This window comes from Fukomys damarensis, unplaced genomic scaffold (genome assembly GCF_012274545.1).
Source record: "Fukomys damarensis isolate Sample0158 unplaced genomic scaffold, DMR_v1.0_HiC HiC_scaffold_1, whole genome shotgun sequence".
NCBI classification, from domain to species: Eukaryota; Metazoa; Chordata; class Mammalia; order Rodentia; family Bathyergidae; genus Fukomys; species Fukomys damarensis.
The window spans coordinates 66289753-66302945 of NW_022900913.1; positions in this window are offsets into that span (position 1 = coordinate 66289753).

Here is a 13193-nt window from a genome sequence, read left to right on the forward strand (position 1 = left end):
ATAAAGAGAAAATTCGGGATGTGTGACTCAAACAAGTAGTGAGAAGTTGTGCTTAAGTATCATCTTCAAGACAGACATGACGGCACACGCCTATAATCCCAGCACTTGGGAAGTTGAGGCAGGAGGATTGCTGTGAGTTTAAGGCTAGCCTGAACTATACAACAAGACCCTGTCTCGAACAAACAGCCACAACAAATGTATATATGCATCAACTTCAGCTAAGACAAAGGAAGAGGATGTGGAGGAGAAGCATGTAGGAAGGCAGCCAGGAGCAGTGTGGTGATACAGGCTTAGTTCTTCTGCACCGAGAGGATTTTTCCCCTCTTCCTCCTCTTCCTGGCTCAGAAAGGGGGGCACCCTGTAAATGAAGATTTCCTTTATAAATGTAAAAAAAAGGTGATAACATATTCTATTTCCAATTTTCTTGTTTGGATGTTGTTTCTGAAAACCATCATTTCAAAATACTCCTTATATGAAAAAGGAATAATTGGGCTGCATGGTCTGGCCTTCTACACTTATGTTCTACATTTTCAGATTTTCTTCTTCTTTTTCCCCTTAACATTTGAATGGAACATTGTGTTGATTTTTATCATTTCTGAACTATAAAAATGTACTCCACATTCCAATAGAAGGGTGGGATTGGACACACAAAGGAGTAAGGCTTGCGAGTTGTATTATTGTATACTTTTTTCCACCAGCACCGCCCCTTCCATTTCTTCTTCTCTAATTTCTTCCTCTCTAACTTCTTAGGCTAGAATTTCATCTCTTTGCATCATCCCCTTAGTTTGATTCTATCCCCTTAGTTTAACATGTAGGTAGCACTCGCAGTGCCTCCCATTAAAGCCCTGCTGTAGCTTGTCCTGTGGATAATGTGAATTTGGACATACTACAAACTTAAATCTACGGAGACCGATGCTTCATGTCTCCTTTGCTTTCAGCATCCTCTTCGTTTTTTAGATGGGGCTGGGGAAAGTACAATTGTCCTCCAGGGAAGGGAGATGTTAAAAGGAGATGAGAGCAGGCAGTGAAAGGAAGAGAACATGGCCAAGAACATGGCCACCAACTCCTGTGCCCATTCTTGGCCTTTCTCCTAGGATCAATCAGATGCTGCCCCACCCAGAGAGTCCTGAGTGATTCTTCACCATTGTTCAGCCACAGACCTCAGCCACATCTTCAAGGGCATTTAAATTGGGGCAGCCATCTTATGACACCTGATAAAGAAACTATTCTTGATACTTGCTAAAGATGGTGAGGAAGATTCAATTCAGGAGGAGCTATAGCAATGGGGGTTGCAGAAGAGGAGAGAGAGATCATGCTCCACTCTTGAGAACAAGTGGAAACTGAGAGCCAGGGAGCAAGGTGGAGTCCATGGACGAAAATTCCTAAGAGGAAACATAGGAGCTAAGGAGATTCTTGCTAGCTCAGCTCAACAGGGTTCTTAAGTCACTTTATTGTAGTATAGTTAACATGAAAAAACTGTTCACATTTGATGTATGCAACTCAGTGAATTGTGGGTAAGCATATCCCTATCAAAGGTATAAACATATCCATCACCTCTCCAAGTTTCTTTCTGTCCTTTTTAAGGTTATTTGTGTGTGTGTGTGTGTGTGTGTGTGTGTGTGTGTGTGTGTGTGTATTAAGAAGCCTCTGTGAGAGATTCTTTCAGAAAATTTTAAGTCTAAAATATAGTATTTTAAGCTATAGGCACTGTGTTGTACACTACATCACTAGTACTTATTTATCTTGCATAACTGAAACTGTTTACCACATCTCCACTTCTCCTGCCCCTTTAAACCCTGGAAAATCACAATTCTACTCTGTGCTTCTGAGTGTGACTATTTTAGATTCCACATGTAAGTGAGGTTAGATAGTACTTGCTTTTCTGTGTCTGGCTAATTTTATTTATCATAATGTCTGTAACGTCCATCCACGTTGTTGAAAATGGCTAGGATTTCTTTCTTTTCAAAGGCCGAATAATATTTCATGTGTATAAATAGCTGCTATTGTTTATTAGATGTGCCCCCAAGGCCTCATGCTGTCATAGGTGGGGCTTTTAGGAGTGACTGGATCATAGGTGTGTAGTACTGGATTATGGGTATGTGGTATTGGATTAATCCACTGATTGGTTTAACATAGTCCGGTGTGGATGATGGATTCTGAAGAGGGAAGACCCACTTAGATGTGGGTGGCACCAATCAATAGGCTTGTATACTGAATGGAATAAAAAGAAAAAGAAGGACTAGCTGCCTCCTGCCTGCCACACCATGGACTGTTTCTCCTTTGTCATACCGCCCTGACTTGTAGCCAGCTGACAGTTAACTGAAAGCTGTACAAACTGTGAGCTAAAATAAACCTTTCCTCCTTTAAATTGTGGGTATCAGGTATTTTGTTCCAGCAATGAGAAAGTAGCTAAGACAATAGCATATTTTCCTTATCTGCCCATCCACTGATAGACATTTAGTTTGTTTCTATATGTTGATTATTGTGAATGATGATGATGATGATAAATTTTAAAAATTGAACATGGAATTCAGGTAGCTCTTTGAGATACTGATTTCAATTCTTTGAATAAATATCCAGGAATGGGTTTGCTGGATCCCAGGGTAGTTCTGTTTTTCATTTTGTGAGAAACCTCCATACTTCTTTCTATAATGGCTGCACCAGTTTACATTCCTACCAACAATGCAAAAGGGTTGCCTTTTCTCCATCTCTTCCCAACAGGTTTGAGCTTTTCTTGCTGATTCAGCAGGATTCTTGCTCCCTGAAGGCCAGCCTACTAGTAGGATAAGATAGTGAAGGTGAGAGTGAGAAATTTGATCAGCTATTCACAGTGCACAGATACCAAGGGTGGGCCATGGTCCCTGAACTCACTGGGCAGGATTCCCGTTAAAACTGAAATAAATAAGCTAAAGATAGAGCTCAAGGAGGGAGTCTAGTCAAAAAAAGGAGAAGTGGTAGTACCAAATGTGGCTACTACTTGGGAACTCCTGACTGCAAAGACTGGTCCTGCAGCTTTTCATCTCATTAATCTCCCAATAACATGACCCAGCTCATTTTGTAAGCCTGAATTGTTTAGACCCTTCTAAGTAACTTTCCTGTAGGGTTTTACTGCGGGACAAAGTATAATTGTGTCTAATCCCACACCCTTGCTGGTGAATTTCCATTCCCCAAGAGCAGCTTGCCTTTACTCACCCCCCTGCTCAGCAGGCTCTTACATCACACTATAGTCCTCGATTTCCTATATTGCCCACCTAAGGCTTCCAATCCCATCTGTTACTTCCTGCCTCACAGGTGCCTGCTTCAACCACTTGCTCTAGTACCTTCATTTTCAATTTCATGTGATTATTATTGTTTTTAATTTTTTACTGATTTCTCAGTTTGCATAGATACTCTGTGCACAAAATACACCACTGAAGAGCCACCCAAGGGCGTATGTACCATAGAAGTTAAGTGTCTTTTCATTTTATTTCTTACAGTAGCAGAATCCCTTCTGTGGAAGTAACTACTGTTGTCACTTTCTTAAGTGTCTTCTCAAAGATGACTGTTGAATGTATACTTATTTATGGATATACTATATATACATATTTCTTGTGCTACTTCTACCCATGCCGCTCGCTTGATACCTGGCTTTTCTCCCTTGACATCATGACTTTGAGAGAGCTCTACTTCAGCTCACAAAGAGAGTTGTTAGCTGGGCATGGTGGTGCATGCCTGTAATCTCAGCACCCTGGGAAGCCTAGGCAAGAGGACTGCAAGTCCAAGCCCAGGTTGGGTGACTTAATAATATAGTAAGACCCTGTAAAAATAATTAAAAATTGGAGGAGGCTGGGGCATAGCCTAGTGTGAAAGCCCTGGGCGATGGGGGGGGGCACTTTTGTTAATGGCGTTACATTTCTTTGGTTTTGACTCCTGGATAACAGTCGGGTTCTGAGACACCCCTCCCCCATCTGTCCTCTGCTCCCCAACCTGAAGCTCCTTGCACGGGGCACCCCCTGCCCTGGGCCCCATTTCCAAGGGAACTGCACGGCCCCTGCAGCTGTTCCCACCCTTCCTGCCCATGGTGGTGGAGAGGAACAGAGTCCTGCTAGCTACAGAACTTTGATTTCTCCCACAGAACAGCTGAGCTGAAACTGGAAATGGCTCTTTCTGGAAGGGAATTTGTGGACCTTCAACAATGACATTCTGATGCCTGGCAAGGAGCCCAGACTCACAGAACCTTCTCAGCCCTATCAGACAAAATGGCAAGGCACTGCTGGGGCGAGGCTCAGCAACATCACAGCAGCCGTTCTGCCTGCTTTGTATGCCTGTTTCTCCTCTTGCATAAACAGGGCTCACTTTACACAAGAGCAGTCAGAGTAGCCTCTGAGCCTGAGGCTGCAAAATATCCCTAATTCCTTATCACTCAATCACGTGTAGGAGCCCCAAGCACAGGATCTCTCAGCATGTTACCACACAGTTGTTTCATAAAAGTTGGCCCTTTCCTCTCCATTCAACCAATATATTCTGAGGGCTTACTTACATTACAGGTCGTGTTCTAGGCACCAAAATAACCATGTATGTGAAGACAGGGTTCTGTTCTGAGCACAGAATCAATCTTTTCTTTACTTTTCTTTCTCTCCCCCCCCTTCACTCATACATAATCTTCCCTCCTATATGCCCTAAAACCTCCCTCTTGGTTGTTTTTTGTGTAAGATTTCCATTGGAGAGTAGCTTTTGAGGGAAATGATTGAAATCTTCTTGCTTTCAGCTTCTATTCCCTCCTGCAGAGATTTCTGCAGGTCTGGCGTGTTAAGCAAAGCTTCCTGGCTTCCCTGGCTTTATGTCATGGAGAGGTGACAGGGTGAGGGCAGAGACCTTGTACTGATGTTGCTATGGCAGAAACTGCCCTAGTATCTACTCTCCTTGTCTCCAATAGCTTCTAGACTTTGGTCTTGGAGTGGTAGCACAAGCCTGTAATCTTAGCATTCAGGAAGCTGAGGCAGGAGGAGCATTGTAAGTTCCAGGCTTGCCTGAACTATATAGTGAGACCATGTCTCAATAAACCAAACCAAAACAGATTTGGCATCTCCCTACAAAGAAGTGTGGCCATGAGCTAAAGTTTGCAGGAAGAAATACAAATACATTTGAAAAATAAAGTGAATGATTCAAGTAAAAAATTATTATAATAAAAGACACCTTACCATTAATCCCCCTCAAAATACCCAACCCCTTTGCTTTGTACACACTTATTACATCATTCTGGCTACTTTCTGAAGCAGTTCTGGAAGTTTTCTTTTGCAATTATCTTTACAAGGTACAATCAAAAGTACAGTGAATGCTGCTGCCAAGGGCCATATAACAAAAAGATAGACTCATAAAAACATGACAGTGTGTCCTCATCCACCTTATTCAATAGATTTGGTATGTGCAACTTCTGGTTTTTCCCCAAAGTCAAAATAATTATGAAAGGTAAATATATATATTTTGTTGTTGTTGCTGTTGTTGTTTTGGTACTGAGGATCAATCTTAGGAACTTGCACTTGTGAAGCAGGTGGCAGAAACACTGAGCTAAATCCCCAGCTCATAAAACTTTTAAATTAGTTCAAAGGCAACTGTGACAGTGCAGGTAAAGTCACTCATGAAAGAGGAACTCCAGAACTGTTTCAGAAAGTGGCAAGGATGATGGGTAAGTGTGTTAGGAGTGAAAGAGAGTATGCTATTTTGTCTTTCACCCTTTTGGCCTCAACTCTCTAGAACACAGACACAGACCTCAAAGAAGAAGTCATGAAAGAATTGTTCAGTGGCACTTGTTACACACAGTAAGGCAGACTCTCCTCAAGATGCTGCAACAGGTATAGGGAACAAGGGTCAGTGGGAATTTATAGCCAAGGGGTGGGTGGGGCTCAGAGAATGGAAAATCACCAAGAAAAAGCATCAGAGATAAGGAAGGATTTGGGCTCAACTGACCTAACAGGATTCTTGCTGAAGGCAGGCCAAAGTGAGCAGAAGTCACCTGCAGGACACTGCAGGCTGGGGATCAGATACCAGGACTGAGCAGATGTGGAGGCTGTGGGATTGTAGCTAAATCAAGTTAGCAGGGTGTGTGCTAAAACTGGACCAGGTAGAGAGCAACACACTAGTCTAAAAGTCAGACCCAATCAAGAAAGACTTCAAAGAAACTTGAGCAGGGCTTAGCCAAGAAGAGAGTCCTAATTACCAAGAGCCACAACTGCAGGAATGGTAGAGAGCCTTCAAAGGAGCTTGATGCCCCCATCAACTTTGAACCACCACACTCATCTCAACTTTCCTTGTAGAGTTCCATTCTGATATAGTTGCAGGCTCTGTTGTGTTGGATTTAGCTTTTTAAAAAATTTTTAGTCCTAAGCATGACTACTCAAAAATTTTTGGGAAGTAGATTTTAATATGTATTGTTTAAACTCCTGCTGACAGCAATCGTAATGGTTACTTATAGATGTTGACTTAGAGGGCCGGGGATTTAGCTCAGTGGTTCAGTGGCTTGCCTTGCAAGCGCAAGGACCCGAGTTCAATCCCTGGTACCAAAAAAAATAAAAATAAAAAAAATAAAACGATGTTGACTTAGAAGCTGTTGGCCATCCTCAGGCCCTACCTGACCAACCCATGTGGTGACTCCTCCAGTTTAAAAGGTCAGCATAAACTAGGGTGGGATTGGGTGTGCTGGAGTGGGGGTCCTCTATAACTCCTTAGCTAGGGTGGAGATACTTCCTTGCTCCTAATTATAGCCCTTTTTGGGACTTGAAGCCATATTACGAGTGAGAAGAACATGAGTTACCAGGGGCACGACTGGAAGGGTTGAAGATGGCGCCCTAAGGATTGGCCGGGAGCAGGGGACAGGATGAAGGCTGGGATCCAGGGCCTGGAGTCTGTCCACACTGGGTGGTCACATCAGTGCCACAAAACCCAGTGAAGGCCTGAATGCTGAGCAGGGACCACAGGGGCTTTGGGTAGATTGCCTTGTGAGAGAGCCTCACAGACTCTGTGTTACCAGGACCCCTCCTAACAGCTCATCTGCCAGTGAAGGGCTCTGTACCCGGGATTTGACAAGCTTTCTGATCTAATTAAGTCAGTTTGTCCCCTTCTGTTCTCAGTCTCTTTTCCTGTTTGTTCCAATCTGTGGATCTCCTTCCCTTTTATTGAGTTTTCTTCTCTGTTGTATATTTTTCATTTCTAAGGACTCTTTTGTGTTTTCAGAACATTTCTTTTTTATTACCTCTAATTTTGTTTCAGGAGCAAAATTTTCTTCTTTATTTCTCTGAATGTATCATTTATAGTAATTTTTTTTTCCTTTTTTTGTGGGAGGAATATATGGGAAGAGTTTTCTTCTTCCTCCGGAGAGTCTAGTTCAAGGGTCTTTATTTAGGTCTTTATTTTCTATATTAGAGATTCTCTTCTAGTGTCTTGTAATTTTGATTTTTTTTCTTTATGTGTGTGTGTGTGTGTGTGTGTGTGTGTGTGTGTGTGTGTGTGTGTTTGAAACAGTATTTTGCTCTGTAATTCAGGCTGGCCTCGAACTCATGGTAATCCTACTGCCTCAGCCTGCTGGGTGCTAGGATTATAGGTATGGGCCATCATGCCTGGCTATAATTTTGGTTTTCTTCTGTTCACTGTTAAGTGAGAGGGCAAACTAATATAGCCTATAAAACAATCTTGAATTATATATATTATGAATTTATTTTCCTTTTAAGTAAACATGGAACAATCTGAGACTTGAGCAGCTATTAGACCACTAAGAAAATCTGAAGAAATTCTGAAGAATAGAACTATGCAAATGACTTTCTCTGATTATGATGCAACAAAACTAGACATCAAAGAAGAAATTTTTAAGTATGAAAATTTACACTGAGCTACATCCTCAGCCTTTTCTATATTTTGTATCTTGAGACAAGTTCTTGTGAAATTGCTAAGATGCTCAGGCTGGGCTGGAACTTGTAATCCTCCCACCTTAGCCTCCCAGAATTCTACAAGAGTAAATCAACTTATAAAGAAAAAAATTATCTTTTTATGAGAATGTAAAAACATTTTATTAAACAAGCCTTTGGATTAAAAGGAAAATAAAATGATGAATTTCTTTAGTATAATGCAGAACAAAGACAAGACATGTAAACTGGGCTTGGTGGTGTCCCAAGTTGAATTCCAAGTACCACAAAACAAAACAAAATCCAGGACTTGTAATCAGTGGTACCACTAATGCAATTATCATAAGAAAAATTACCTTAGATACCCGGTACAATAAAAATGAAAGCACAAGTACAGTTGTATTTAGCATTTAGGATAGAAAACACAGTAACAAAGTGCTAGAGTTGGGAACAAAGTGACCCCCAAAGGTCCAGTGGTAAAGGCTTGGTCCCCAGCTGGGCCCCTGGGAGGACTGGGAGGAGGTGGAGCCTGTGAGGGGCAGGAGCCAGTGGGAAGACCAGGGCCTGCCCTGGAGGGCAGCTGTGGAACCCTGGTCTCTTCCTTTCTCGCCTTTTCTCCCTGGCTATGAGCTTTGCTCTGACACACACTCCTCAGCACCCTGTGCCTTCATCCCAAGCCCCAAAGCAATGGGACGACCAATCCCCACTGAAACCTCAAAATTGTGAGCCTAGGTAAAACTTTTCTCTTTACAAATCAATTTTCTCTCACAGCGCTCTGAGAGGCCAAGGCAGGAGGATCACAAGTTCCAGCCTAGCCTGGGCAACTTAGCAATTTCAGAAGAACCTGTCTCAAAATAAAAAATACAAAAAAGGGCTGGGAATGTAGTAAAGTGTAAAGGCCCCAAGTTCAATCCACAGTACTACAAAAAATAATCCATCTGACTCTGATACCTTTTGTCATCCTCCTGGCTGAGATGTGGGTTTTGTCTACCATCAACAGAAGGCCAGACCTTGGCTTCTCCTCTGTCCTCTGCTGGTGGGAGTGTTTATTTCTGGTTCCAGGATCTAGGTGCTAGAAGCCATCCAGACATCTGAAGGCCAACAGTCAGGCCAACAGAGAAGCCCCCCTGTGACCACAGTAGCCTGGAGTTTTCACAACTGCTCTGGGCAGAACTGATGATTTCTTTTGGAAATCAGTCCCATGGATGCCTGTTCCTGTCCATCACTTAACTCCATGCATCTGGAATAGATCCTGGCACACAGTAGTACACAGGAGTGCTAAAACTTCCATCCGGGAAGTTCTGTCTTATATCAAAGGGGAATTCCTAGCAAAGGAGAAGTTAGGTTGCAGATGGAATTCTGGCTGCTGATCAGCTGACAATAAAATAAGGATGTTATTCTGGGTCATCGAGTTGGACTCAACATTAGCACAGGGTCTTTGAATGGGAAACTGAGGCAGAAAAGAAGTCAGAGTGATGCATTGTGCTGTGGTATCACTGGCTTTAAAGGTGGAGGAAGGTGCAGTAGCTGCAGCTCATGGGCAGCCTCTAGGAGCTGAAGGTGAGGAAACTGGTTCTGCTGTAGGAGGTGGGGCTGCCAATGCCCCGATGCTAGCCCAGGTGGACCCATTTTGGCTTTCTGTTCCCTGGTTATAAAATAGTAAATTTAGGTTGTTTCAGTGGGAAGAAGGGGCCCCCAATGAACAATAACTCAAAAAAGAACCTATCAGGGATGTCTATAAAATTAGGGAAATTCTCTAAAATGCTACTGTGATTTTACTAAGTATGTGTGGGTATTAGAATTATAGAAAAATACTTTTCCTAATTTTTGCCCCTTAGAATTATACTGAAATGCCTTCAGCATTGGGTTTGAGCTGTTATAATGAATTACCAGAGGCTGGTGGCTTCGACCGCACACATGATTTCTCACAGTTCTGCAGGCAGAGGCTGACTCAGAGTCCCTCAGCATCCGCTTCCTGTGTGCTGACTGCTGCCTTGTTGGATTGTTGTTGGTGGCGAGCAGAGGCAGTGATCCGTGTCTCCTTCTTACAAGGACACCAATCCCACAGGAGGACACCGCTCTGGTCACCTTATCTAATCATAATTACTTCCCAAAAGTGCCTCTTCCAAATAACAGCCTGGTGAGGGTTAGTATTTCAACTCATGAACGCTGAGGTGGACACAAACATTTGGCACATAACACATAGACACTTTTCTCAGTCTAACACAAAAATCAGGGTGAAAATGTATAAACAAGCTTGCTGGCTCTGTTCTGCACTCAGTGTTATACAATCCCTGCTGTTGTCTGTAAACCAGACTCTTTCCTTCCCCACCCCGGCAGCCCTCAGCAGCTGCCACATGCACACATTCTGGGCTTTTACATCTGCTTACATCTGAACAAGGACTTCCAGGCTGCCATTCTACAAGGTCACCTGCCTCCCTGTCTCTGTGCTCTGACAACATCACACACACACACACACACACACACACACACACACGAAAAAAGGGTGGGTGTCAAGCTATGTACATTCCTATTGTGGTATTTTATACCATCTGCCATGCTTGGACTTTTCATCTTCTGTTCTTCTATCACATCTTGGGTACTGGGGTCACTCCTGGCTTCCTCAGCTGTTATCTCTGCTGCCTAGCCTGTGTGAAAGGCGGTCACAGTTGTGATATCTGTCCACATGACAGCATGTGTTCCTTTGCTCTTGTGTCCCATCAATCCTTCAAGAGTTCCTGAGAGATAGCCATTTCCAGAAGGTTCTTTCCCCCCGGTTTGGAAGACTGTTGGAGAGGGATTCTGTGTATGGTGGTTCTGGGAGCATGATCCCTAGGGCCCTGGCATTCCCTGGGAACATATTAGAAATGCACATTCCTGGACTCACCCAGGCCTACTGAATTATGAATTCTGGGTGTGCGAGCCAGCAATCTGTTGAAGCAAGCCTTCCAGGGGATTCTGAGGCATGCTAAATTTTACAAAGCTTGGTTTAACTTGATCTGCTCTCTCTCCTTGAACCTCAGCCATACACAGCCTTCAGACCTTCAAGGGACAAGATGTATGTGTGTCAGACACATATATTATTATTTATATATATTATACATAATATTAAAACTTTTCTATATATAATTTAAATGGTGCTCTAAATATGTTTTCTTAGATTCCGTGTTTGTCTATTTGGTATCCAAATTAATGGACAACATTACTTAACATGTTCCAGCAATCCAGCTTTAGTGAGCACGTGAAAATCCTTTGTATAACTTCCAACTAACCCTAATTTCATCACCTCAACCCACTTTATCTTTCACACACACTAAGCCAGCATTACCTTTGCTCTACCCAGGACTAGGGTCTTAGTTACTTTCTTGCTGCTGAAACACAATACCTGACACTCACAACTCTAAGGAGGAAAGGCTTATTTTGGCTCACAGTTTGTAGAGGTTTCAGTCTGTACTTGGCTGGCTCCATGGCAGGGCAACATAGCAGAGGGGCTTCACAGAAGATAAATAGCCCATGGCAGGGCAGCAGGAAGCAGAGAAATATCAAGGGAGGAAGGGGGAGATATACCCTTCTTGGCCACACTCTTAGTGACCCATCTCCTTAGACCTGGCTTTATCTCCAAACATCACATTTAGCTATAAACTCATTAGTGGACTAATCCATGGAGGAGCATCATATACCTGGGATCCAATCACCTCCCCAAAACCACCTCTATGACCACATAAAGCTTTGGGGGACATCTAGATATAAATTGCAATAACTAGGTACTAGACAACTAGTGACCAGTCCTGCAAGCCACAGCCCTATCACATTATTCATACTAGCCAATCCCAAAATACTGCCCCTTCCCTGTCTTGGTTTTCCCACAAAAGCCCCAAAAGCAGCTCTGGCAAAGACTTCTTGCACTCCCAATTATGCCTCCTGACCAAACCTGGTGCTTTTACATGGATCCCTAAATGGCATGGCATGGTCGCAGCTCTCAGGAAATGCAAGCAATAAAATGATTCAATGTATTGACCTTTTTGTGTCATCACAGTCATAAGTTAAAATTCCATGGTTATACGTTAAAGCAAATGGCTAATAGAAATAGAATCAATGTGACATAATGACAACCAAGAAACAAGGAAATTGGCACAAGATGGGAAATGGAAAATTAGATGAAGCCACGAAATATTCCTATGTAGCTAGCACCCAGTAAAGTCTTTAGGAGAGAAAGTACTTCATAAATAGCAAAGGAAAAAGAACACCTGGAACATTCAGGGAATCTTAAGACAGCAACCAAGCAGTGTACAAAAACTTAGCTCTTCTTGATTTGGGAACCAAGTTGTGTTTCTTTCCCAGACCCTCATGTGGAGACTTTTGAACATCTTGCACAACTCCTAAGGATGCACTGTGAGGAGTCATTTCTTTACCATCTTTCAAAGTAGCTGATGGCATAAACGCCAAAGCACATTTTAGTAAGGGCATCTCTTGAGTGATGTTACCTTCTGTCTGGTTCTTGCTTTATGATCTCACTTGACCCAAAGAGAAATGGTAGAAGGTTTAGGTCTAGCCTTTCTCAACATTTTAAGCATGCACATTTGGGTTGATGTTGAAAATGATGTGTTGTTTTCTAAATAGAAAAGTACGTTGCTAAATCAAACTTGATTTTACATATCAAGCTTCCCCCCTCCCCTTCTCCTTTTAGTATCACTCATCTGGAGATTGAAGAGATGAATATTTTTCACGAAGTTCTCTTTAAATGTTACATTTATTGCAGTCAAGTTGTTGGGGTGCAAGGATTTCAGGGAGCAGCCCAGGGTGGGTAAATTAATGAGACCCTGCCTCAAGGTGGTAGAATGCGTCTGGTTAAAAAGCAAAGCAATGCAAAACAAACAAGCCTCCCGTCCCAAACCCAGGTCTAGTCGTCTCCGGAAAAAAAGAAGAGATGAGTGATGTAAGCCTGTAAGAGAAGGATCTGGTCCTGGCAAAAGGGACCCAGGTCGAAGGCTACGCAGGAGAGGGGCACATCTCAGTACCCTTTCCCTTGGCCTCAGCCAGATCCAGGGTTCTAGTGCGGGAGGCAGGGCCGAGGTTCTGGCAGAGAAAGGCGTGGACCTAGAAAACACACAATGTCGTGGATATCCGGCCAGTCTCAGGGCCCATGCCACTCCCAACTTTTCAGACTGAACGAGGAGCTGATGACAGGTTTGACCACGGCCAAGCTGCAAATATTAATCCAGGGACCGTGTCAGGGCGAGGTCAGACGCAGGATAGGCGTCTGCACTGAGAGCGCAAACACCTGAGTCAGGGGGCAGCCAGGCAAGGTCAGCACGCAGG